Genomic DNA, 10,097 nt, shown 5'->3' with positions numbered 1-10,097 from the left:
GTATGTTAAGATAATTTGGATAGCATACAGATGTCTTAAAATAAATAAGCAAAAAATATCAGGACCATTAAAAAGATTCCATTCAGTCAACATTTCTTCTCCTAAGATGTCAGTAAGTGGCTTATAAGATTAAACTGCTGTATAGGCATCAAAACATGGTCCTCAGACAGAGAATAACGACTAGTTCCCTGTAGAAAGCATTTATAAAAAATGCAGCTCAAGGAAAAGAAACTTTAAAATACAAAGATATCAATAAAACAAGAGCCTAGGGCTTTAGCTCTGTAGTCGTACAATTCCCAATCAGGCAACAGGCCTGGGGTCCTCAGCACTATAATACAAAAGCAGCATGTGTTCCCAGTATGGTATGAGAACATATTTTTATACGACTGATCTTGTGTATGTGTGTGTGTGTATACACATATGTATATCAAAATATATATATTTTTTTAACCCATTCTGAACATGAGAGATTGGGACACTAATGGTTTTCATCAGGCAAATAATTGGGACTTATTACAGTTTGTACTTCTAAACCAATTGAACTTGTTTTAATCCTTATAGCATTGTAGAAAAAAAAAGAAAGAATTGATACTTTTTAAAATTTATTTATTTATTTATTTATTTATTTATCACTCCATATTTAATCCTCCCCCCCGCACCTGTCCACCCTCCTACTGCTCCACATCCCATACCTCCTCCCCATTACCTCCTCTCCATGTGGATGTCCCCCCACCCCACCCCACCTGACCTCTAAACTCCCTGAGGCCTCCAGTCTCTTGAGGGTTAGGTACATCATCTCTGAATGAACACAAACCCGGCTGTCCTCTGCTGTATGCGTGTTAGGGGTCTCATATCAGCTGGTGTATGTTGCCTGTTTAGTGGTCCAGTGTTTGAGAGATCTCAGGGGTCCAGGTGAATTGAGAATGCTGGTCCTCCTACAGGATCACTCTTCTCCTCAGCTTCTTTCACCCTTTCCCAAGTTCAACCACAGGGATCAGCAGCTTCTGTCCATTGGTTGGGTACAATTATCTGCCTCTGACTCTTTCAGCTGCTTGTTGGGTCTTCCAGAGTGCAATCATGTTAGGTTCCTTTTTGTGATCACTCCATAGCCTCAGTAACAGTGTCAGGCCTTGGAACCTCCCCTTGAGCTAGATCCCTCTTTGGGACTGTCGCTAGACCTTCTTGTCCTCTGGCTCCTCTCCATTTCAATCCCTGTAATTCTTTCAGACAGGAACAATTATGGGTCAGAGTAGTGACTGTGGGATGGCAACCCTCATCCTCACTTGATACTCTGTCTTCCTGCTGGAGGTGGTCTCTATAAGTTCCCTCTCCCTACTATAGGGCATTTCATCTAAGGTCCCCCCACACCCTTTGAGTCCTGAGAGTCTCTCATCTACCAGGTCTCTGGTGCATTCTGGAGGGTCCCTCCAACCTCTTCTATCCTGAGGTTGCCTGTTTCTATTCTTTCTACTGGACCCCAGGGCTTTAATCCTTTTCCCTCACCCAATATGCACCCCACTCCTCCCTTCCCATCCACTTTCCCTCCCAGGTCCCTCCCTTCCCTCTTGTAATTGCTTTGTTCTTTCTCCCAAGTTGGATTGAGTTGTCCTCACTTGGCACTTCAGCTTGTTGACCTTTTTGATTTCTGCAGATTGTATCTTGGGTATTCTGTACATTTTTTGGCTAGTATCTACTTATTAGTTAGTACATACCATGCATGTCCTTTTGGGTCTAAGTTATCTCATTCAGGAAGATATTTTCTAATTCCATCCATTTGTCTGCAATACTCAAGATGTCCTTGTTTTTAATAGATGAGTAGTATTCCATTGTGTAAATGAACCACATTTTCTGTATCCATTCTTCTGTCCTGGGACATCTAGGTTGTTTCCTGCTTCTAGCTATCACAAATAAATAATGACTGTTATTTATTTCACATGGAGTTAAATTTCCTATGCAAAGTAAATAGGATAATGAAAGAGCTGTGGCTTCATGGAATTGCAACACCAATTATCCCAATGCTGAGTAGCAATTGGGAATTTATTACCAGGCAGGTTATAACATCACTTCTTATGGGTCATTCTCCATAAGAGTCGCTGGTAGTATCAGACTATTGAACAAGCTGTATGTTTGTTATTCTGAGGATAAAAGACAAACTACAAGACTTAGTAATACAACAATATCTCTGCATTGTATCTAAATAAAAGGAAACAACAATGCAATAGGCAATGGCAATAATAACAAGATGAAAAATATATATGGAATCTATTTTTCACCATTCCATATGATGGCTTTACCAGTGAAATCTTATAACCATAATATTGATGAACACTGTAGGCAAAAATATGACTAAAAGACTTTATTTTTTTAATTAAAAATGAGAAAAATCTATCTCATTTGAATCTCAGAAAAGTTACAAGAAACATAATCTAAAATTTTCACAAGCATATCATGTTCTTGAGCCTGATCTTAGGAACCTCAAATCTTAACAATGAATCCAGAGAATGCTCAAATTGCCATGTAGAAAACATAAAAGTCATCTGAAGAGTGAGCATTGTAAATTAGACAGTTCTAAGACCACTAGATAATCTTTAAAATAATATGTACGGCATCCATTAGTATTTTTTAGTTTATGGAGAAAGAAACTGCTGAGATGAGTTAACTTGAAATACTGAGATTAAGCTCAGGGAATCTGTTTCCTGGTTGCTTGACTGCATTGTCCACATACTGTTCAACTAGGATTTTGTGATATATAACTTTTCAGAAAAATTAATTTGTAAGATTTTTGTGTAGTAAAAAGTTTGCTACACAGAATTTGGGGATAGGTAAAGATACTTACATATACTCAAAAGTCGTAATGACCAAACATGCTGAGTCCTGCATGGCCATACAAGGGACTTCGTGGCAAGGTCCCCACCTCTGCAACAGAGCTCGCAGAGACTGGGTCTCCATGAGTACTGATGGTTGCTAGGTATAAGGCTTGTTTTTATATTTTACTTTATGTTCCTCCTTTGGGGGAGTGTCCTCTCTGCCAAGGTTAATGACTCCAAAATAATCAGAGACAGAGCACATCTGTACCTTCAGGACCGCCCTTAAGGCTGTGAGAGAGAATTCTGAAAACCTGAGTTCAAAATGTGACTATGCAACTATGCAAAATACAAGGAATCAATCAATATGTATTGTATGAGGAGCTTCACAAAGCTAAAAAATACCAAAAAACAAAAACAAAGGCAGCTACACTATAAACTAGATTATCAGAAAAATATTAAGGAAGAGGCAAAGAGATTCGGTGAGTGGTGATAGCAGGGCAAAATCCCACTCAGCTGTTTATTGTTCATGCTTATGAGGGCAGGCAGATTTCTGAGTTCAAGGTCAACCTGGGACAGAGAAGTTTAGGCCCAGGTGTGGTGAGGATGGAAATCTCTAATCCCACCTAGGTAATTTATTGTCTTGAGAAGGCTAGGTTGGGTTCATGGAAGGCTTCAAATTGGTAGTTAAGGAGACAAGGCCTAAATCTCTGTTTCCAAGAACTGGGAAATTTCAAGTAAGTCCAGACCTCAGAAACTGCCTTGCCAACTGGCCTGAGGCAAGGACAATGCATCAGCAGCAGTTTCTAGACCTCCTCAGCAAATTTGCAGCTCCCCACAACCTACTAAAGGAATATCCATACAGAGGGATCCAACAAATTAACATAGAGGACACCTACCCTGGAATTCCCTAATGTGCATTAAATTAGGCCTGCAAGGTCACTCAGGTTTTTCTCTATTCTGGTAATGGAAGACCCCAGCATTCTGGACTTATGCAGAATAATACACTCTTTGTGTTTGCAAACTATTTGAGTGGAGGGTATCATTCTTAGGCAAGTCATGAACCTCACAGTCTGTGTTTTCAAAGTCAGACAGATGTCTGAATTCATTTAAAATGTTTTAAAAAAAATGTACTTGCTGTCTTTTCTAGAAATCAAGGGCCTAAGGTCATAAAATGCTGATTCATGGGATAATCAAAATGGAACCTGGAGTAAATGACTGAACTGATGTCTGAATAAAGACTGGGCTTTGGTCTGCAAGAAAGAGCTACCCAGAGGGAACTGATTGGAGAGCAAACACAGGTCTTTTAGAGTTTTTCTAACAACATTTTTAACTTTGGTCTGAAAATCCAAGAATTTTTTTTTCTAACAGCTTTTCTAGCTTTGGTCAGAAAACCCATGAGCTATCCAGAGAGCTTTTAGAATATTTTTCTAGAGAACACAGATAGCACTCTGCTCAAGACAGCTTGGATTTTTAGAGCAAAGTTAAAAATGTTGTTAGAAAAATTCTAAAAGAACTGTATTTGCTGAGTCCTGCATGGCCACACGTGGAACGTGAACACCTCTCTACTTAATGATCATTTAGTCAGGGAAGCAATAAACAAAAAAATTAAAGACTATCTAGAATTAAATGAAACTTAAGAGACAGCACACAGAAACTTATGAAACACAATAAAAGAAGTGATAAGAGGAAAATTCATAGCACTAAGTGTCTTCATAAAGGAATAGGTGACATCTCATACTACCAACTTAACAACATACCTGAAAGCTCTAGAGCAAAAAGATAAAAACAAACCCCAGAGTACTAGATGGAAGGAAATACTCAAACTCAGAACTGCAATCAACCAATTAGGAACAAAGAGAACAATACAAAGAATCAACAAAACCAAGAGCTGATTCTTTGAGAAAACCAACAAGATAGACAAAACTTTAGCCAAACTTCCTAAAAGTCTCAGAGACAGTATTCAAATTAACAAAATCAGAAATGATAGTGAGACAAAACAACAAAAACTGAGATTTCAAGTTACAGAAAGTAGGAACACATTTCCAGTAGGTCTAAATCAATTATCTTAATGAAAATAAGAAATATGTGATTCAGTGCAAATAGTAATATACGCCATTTTAAAAATCATTATTTGTGACAAAATCCAAACAACAATAAATGCTTTGTAAGTGTTAGAAAATATCAACTCCAAATCCTGTCTCCATTGAGGTTTTTTGTTTTTGTTTTATTTTTGTTTATATTCTGAAAAGTAGTTTTATTTTATAATAGATCTATGAAAAGATAAAGTTTGAGAGGTCTCTTCAAAATTGTAATTAAAATATTTTCATAATCAAATATTTTCATTGCAGGATATAAATCTATAGTACTGGATCTGTTTATTGGCAACATAAAAATTACTTTCATCTGTATTTTTTGGCATTATTAACATGGTTTCTCTAAATGAACCTCTATACCAGCCCTTCTCAATCTGTGGGTCAAGACCCTCAAATGAATGACCCTATTACAGGGTTTGCCTAAGATAATCAGAAAACACAGCTATTTACATTATAATTCATAACACTAGTAAAATTATATGTATGAAGTGGGAATGAAAATATTTTTTAGAGTAATCACAACATGAGGAACTTTATTACGGGTCACAATATTAGAAAGATTGAAAACCACAGTTCTATATATTTAGAGTAGGCACCCTCAAGATGTTGGACTTCATGTTGGGTTTTGCACTTTCACATCAAATATACTTTTATGGACTTATCTACCTCCCCCCAAAATGAAAATTCATTACTTAGTTGAAACTAGAAAAACAGTTAAATTAAGTTTCTTATGTCTACAATATTGATTACCATATTCATTCCTTTTTGATTACCTAATATTTACCTGTTATTGTTTTTTCTACATTTTGCACTGTTCATATAAATATAGAATAGGCTTGGTACATGGGGAACAACATGCATATTTTTTTTCTTCTGATATTGTGGGCCATGGTTTAATATTACACAGTTTGTGCCCATCCATTCCACATTTCTGTTTCAAAGAGAAAAACAGAATCATTGCATGGTGAATCAGTATGGTGAATACAGACAAGATTGATTCTCACTCTTACAAGTCAGCCATATTGTCATAGTCACATACAGTCTTAGTCCATGCATATTATATGATCATTATTGAAACTGCATCCAAAATAAAATAAGAGTTTTTTTTTTTTTTAAGAACTCTTGATCAAGTTGGATAATAAAATCTTCCTCCTGACCTAGGCTGTTTGGTGTTAGTCTGCACTTTTTTTTTAATTTAAACTACTTTATTGAGAACTTGCAGCTAAATATCATAGTTCACTTGGCTGGAGAAATGGCCCAGTGACCAAGAATGCTGGTTGCTTTTCCAAAGAACATGGGATCAATTTCCAACACATGTCAGCTAACTCTAACCGCAGAGGATTCTATGCCCTCTTCTGGCTTCCAAAGGCATTGCACACATATGGTGTAAAGAAATACATGCAGGCAAGACAACACACACATAAATAATTTTTTTGAATTTTAAAAACATCACGCAGTGATATTAATTAGACCTTGTGAATATTAATGTTTTTCTCTATGTTTTATACATGGCAACACATAATGGGTTTTAGAAAGTTGCTTCAAAATATTTTACAGTTCTTGAAGACATCTGTTACTATTACAAAGATAATAGGACCCAGGAGACGCCAAACTGGAACTCCTCACATTTGCATCTATATGGATTCCAGTATAGGAGTGAAATTCTAACGTGTGTGGCACTAACCAGCTGGTATCTTCCCCAGTTAGTGTGAGATTAAGCATTTTTATCAGCCTTGAGACTATAATAATAATTGCCTCCATCAGTCCAATTTTGTCAAAACTTCATTTGTAATTCAAATGACAAAAATGGTTTGCTCTCAAAAAAGTACATTCAAGGGCACTCACTTAAACTTTTAAGGGATTTCTGTAACAACTCACACTTTTTATCATATACTTTTAAAACATAATAATGATTTTTCTTTTTTTTTCCCTTGACTTTTGGCTTCCTACTTCTATTACTTAATATTATCACATTCATGATTTAAGCTCCTATGCGGGTCTGTTGTTTTTCATAATGAAATCATATGTGGTGTCGAATGTCCTTTCTAAAAGTATTTGCCTTAGAGAAAATGTGACATGTACTGTCAATGCGTATTGATTTATGGATCCTAGGATGATGGACATGAAATTTAAGTGTATTTCCACTGGAAATAATATTTGCATTTTTGCTAGCAGAGCATAAAACCATTTATAGCCTAAAGAAATGATATAAAGAAATCTTGGAAAATGATAATTTTATTCAATATTCTCTGGAAGTAATGACATATATTCAATGCAATTTAAAACGATGAGATTCTCTCTGAAGAATATGAAAAACCAGGCCATACTATAGACACAAAGTACAGTTTACATCATCTCTGTCTTCCTTAGCTGATGCTTTCCAAACAAATATGGAAATACTGGTGTGACATTCATATTTTCTCACTGATATGATGAAGCAGCTTTATTCCTGCACAGTTCGTTTCATAAACATCTGTTTATATGCCAGCTAACTTGCCACCAAACTTGCTTCTAAACTTGACCCCTAAAACACAAGTTAAATTTACAAGTTCTGAATATCCAAATCCCATGTTCAACACTCAGAGGTTAAGAATCTGATTGGAAATATGACAGTAGCATGTCTACAAGATCCGCTGGATGACTTTAATGTATATTTCTATATATTTTGGAATGCATTTATTATGAAATATCAATAACCACCGATGGAACCTACAACAAACACAAAACAATAGATCATGTGCTCTAACCTTTAACTTCTGTATTGATCAATCTTGATAATTATCTCTCTAACTAGAGACTATAATAATATCACAGAACAAAATCTATAGTTTTTTTCTTATCTTTTAATCAATATGCTTCTTAAGAGGCAAATAACTGCACTTATGTTTCCTACAATACAAAAATAATTATGTATTTGTACTATTTATAAATACTGCTTTTGTAAAAGGACACTAATATGAAACTACTACAAATAGGAATATTATAGAAGGGAGGGTTGAAAGAAGGTAATAGAGGGAAAGTGAGAAAGAATGTTGATAAATCCTGTCTTCTGGACATACCATGATTGTTGCATAGATGACTACAAAACAACAATGTTACCTGTGCAAGACTCAAAGAAGATAAATCCAGTTGAAAAAAAGTCCAACATGGATCAAGGTGTGGCTTTTATGATACAATATCCAACTGAGCATCTTTTGCTCAGTGAAAGTTACTTTTCTTGGGGGCATGACTTAAAGGTTACATGTGCCTCAAGGAAAAAATCCATATATATATCAGGCATTAATTGGGCTCTTACAGTTATTTAAAAAGTAAAAATATTGAGTGGGTATGAAGTTAGAAGTGAGATATGTTGGGGATGGGACTTGAAGGGGTGATTGGGTAGATATGTTCAAGACATGTTATATACATATATGAAAATTTCCAACAAAACAATACACACAAAAATATCCATGAACATGAAGAATGACCTAGTCTTTATTCATTATACATTTTACTCTCTATATTTCCCTGTCTGTGGTCAATATTCTTTTTAAAACATTAAATGAATAATTTAAAAAAACAGTTCTGAAGAGCATGACCAAATCTTACAACAGCCTGTTTCCTACAGTCTGGGACCAGAATCATCCCTTTGTTCAATAGTTCACATTGCATATGATTCCCCCCTCAATCACTTAATAGCCAGCAGGCTCAGTTAACAAATTGTTACACTATAGCTGTGATGGTGGTCAATAAAAATATGGCATGATAGATTATATTCCCTGAGGCTAAGAATGACTTCAGTAATATAACTGCCCATACAACAAGGTATAAATCATAGTATGTCGAGACAATGGAACATTAATCATCAAAAATAAGAAACATGGGGTGAAGGAACTAAGTTCAGAGCCAGGCAGACTCCATGACAGGCTACAAACTAATTGTTTTGAAGACTAGGCCCAAGTCTGTTTTCCAGACATGAGAACCAGGATTCAGGAACCTGTATCAGCCAACTATAGCTATAGGTAGCCAACCCAAGGACACCTTGTCTTCCTGCCTGGAGTAAGTATAGGTAGCTTGAAAGAAGAAGCAACCCTCCAGTGAGGCCTGCAGAGCCTAACTAATTGTAGAATTAGTCAGAACCCCAGAGATAGAGCTAACCAACCAAGGAAAAGTGCACATTTGTCTCCTTAGAATTCCCCTAACTGACAAAGCTGGGCCTGCAAACCCACTAGATGTCTTCATTCCCAAACGGTGAGAGCCCTGCATGCAGGTTAAAAAGCTCTTTGCTCTTCCTCTAAGGGGTTGCAATCCCCTTCACCTCTTTCAGGACTTCCCCTAACTCTTTCATTGGGGTCCTTGGTCTCAGTCCAGTGGTTGGCTGCATCTGTTTTATTCAGGTTCTGGTAGAGCCTCTGAGAGGATAGCTATACCAGCTCCTGTCTGGGGTATCATTTTCTAGCAATTCTTGTGCCCTAACACATATAAGCGACTTGACTCATTAGTGAAAGTACTTGGTTGACCAGCATGAAGACCTATGTTAAAATTTGTAGAAATGACCTACATTAAAGGGCAATTATGGTTGTATATGACTGCACAACATTTTGAGGGCAGTGACTGGTGATCTAAAGAAGTCACAAGTCAGATATCCCAGCAAAGAGGTGGACTTCTAGGTTAGTGATGTACCTTCTCTTAAATGATAAAGCCAGAAACAGTAGAGGATGATATATACTGAGCCCAGGCTACCACATGAACAGGCATTAGAAAATGCACATGCACACTTATGTGCACATAGCAAAATACATATAATATAATATATGCACCAAAGAAGAAAGAAGAGAAGAAAAGACAGGAGGAGGAGAAGGAGGAGGAGAAGGAGGAGGAATAGTGGGAATAGTGAGCTTTCAAATCACAAGCATGAAGTAAACATAAAAGAAAGTTAAGAAGCCAGTCTGAAAGATTATATTAAAATTTTAATTGGACAATTTGTAAAAGGTAAGCAAAATAGAAAAAAACTAGCAACAGTTAAGCTTTGAGAGGGATAAAACTGTGGGTCATAACTGAAATAAAGAATTACTTAGGTATGATTAAACTATTTAACATGATATGAAAATAGCATACATTACATTATAAACAAAACCTTTACATCATAAAGTGTACATCATAAAGAGAAATTCGCTTTTTGTGATTTCATCTATTGAAAAACATTTTCATGCAGAAT

The sequence above is a fragment of the Mus caroli genome, chromosome 15, assembly GCF_900094665.2.
Source record: "Mus caroli chromosome 15, CAROLI_EIJ_v1.1, whole genome shotgun sequence".
In the NCBI taxonomy this organism is placed as follows: domain Eukaryota; kingdom Metazoa; phylum Chordata; class Mammalia; order Rodentia; family Muridae; genus Mus; species Mus caroli.
The sequence above is the reverse complement of the archived record's forward strand: the minus strand, read 5'-3'. Positions refer to the sequence as shown.